Genomic DNA, 1,562 nt, shown 5'->3' with positions numbered 1-1,562 from the left:
GGGAAAGAATAGTACGGAAGAGGAAAGATTCAGGGAGAGAAGGCAGGAGGGTCCTCTGGGCCCTCAGTCCAGCTCTCCCAGCCCAAGTGCTGATATGTTTGTGCTTCTGAGCCAATGGCTAAGGAGCTGGGACAATAACAATAATGACCTCAGGGTTGTTGTGTGTGGCTTCTACAATCCATAGGGAGGAACCCAGCACACAGTAGGTTCTCTAAGTAAGTATGACAAGTCCTTCAGGATGACTCGAGGTCCCAGAGGCTTAAGGTAGCTTCACCTGGCAGGGACAGGGAGGTGGCAAATTCTCCCAGGTAAAGGAAGTAGTTGCTGTTATTGTTATGTTCCAGGAATTGATCCATAGTAGATCTTCCATGGGGTTTTCAGAGGCTGTAAATTGCACAGGAGAAGATTGACCATCTCTCTCTCTCAGAGAAGCCAGTAGATTTGAACCATGTGTCTTGACATAGGCAGTTCAATCCTTACCCTCTAAGTAAACAGAGCTCATATGTAGATACACACACACAAACAGACAGAGAGAAGAGAGAGAATCCACCAGCTCCTCTACAGAAGAAAGATGGAAAATCTCCTCCTATGTAATTTAATATTGCCTCTGAAAACATGCTGGACAAGGCATAACAATAACAACAATAACATATATACCGAGTACTCCTGGAAGGCAAAGATGACAAAGCTTTGTCTCACATACTTTGGGCATGTTGTTGTTATATGTCATTGAGTCAACTACAACTCATAGTGACACAGTCTCTCTGAATCCTCCTCTATGCTGAGCCAATCTCACTGTCTCTGACACATCTACCCTCATTAACCCAGTTATTGTGTTAATCCTATGATCTGGGATCTTCCTATCCTGTGCTGTCCCTCAAACCTTCCAAGTATGATATCCTTCTCCAAAGACTGGTGCCTCCTGGCTACATGCCCAAAGTATGTGAGATGGAGTCTCAAAATCCTTGCCTCCAAGGAGAAGCTTGATTTCACCTTCTCCAGGACAGATCTGTTAGTTCTCTTGGCAGTTCGTAGTATGTACAATACTCTTTTTCAGCACCACAACTCAAAGGCATAAATTCTTCTGTCATCCTTGGTAAAGTTTTCACCTTCCGGGTGGGAAATCCATTCCATTCCAGCCAATGCACCTTATATGCATGCACTTGTTTTTCTGTGGGAGTTTACAGGTTGCTAAGGTACCCTGATCCAGGCCATGGTCTTTCAATCACCTGCTATGAATCTGAAAGTCAGGCAGTGAATAAAGAAGACAGAAAAAGAATTGATGTCTTTGAGCTGTGGTGTTGGAGAAGAGTGATGGATATTCCATATACTGCCAAGAGAATAAACAGATATATTTTGGAGAAGATGCAGCCAGAGTGCTCCTTGGAGGTAAGGATGATGAAGCTTTGTCTCACATGTTTTGGGTTTGTTGCTAGAAGATGCTATTTCTTGAGGAGAGCTATCATGCTTGGAAAGGTGGAAGATAGGTGAGAGGAGAGGAAGACCTTCAACCAAGTGGACTGGCAAAGTGATTGCAGCGGTGAGTTCAAGCGTGTCAGAGA

Source organism: Elephantulus edwardii, unplaced genomic scaffold (genome assembly GCF_000299155.1).
Source record: "Elephantulus edwardii isolate Elephantulus edwardi_28Jun2011 unplaced genomic scaffold, EleEdw1.0 scaffold00146, whole genome shotgun sequence".
In the NCBI taxonomy this organism is placed as follows: Eukaryota; Metazoa; Chordata; class Mammalia; order Macroscelidea; family Macroscelididae; genus Elephantulus; species Elephantulus edwardii.
The sequence above is the reverse complement of the archived record's forward strand: the minus strand, read 5'-3'. Positions refer to the sequence as shown.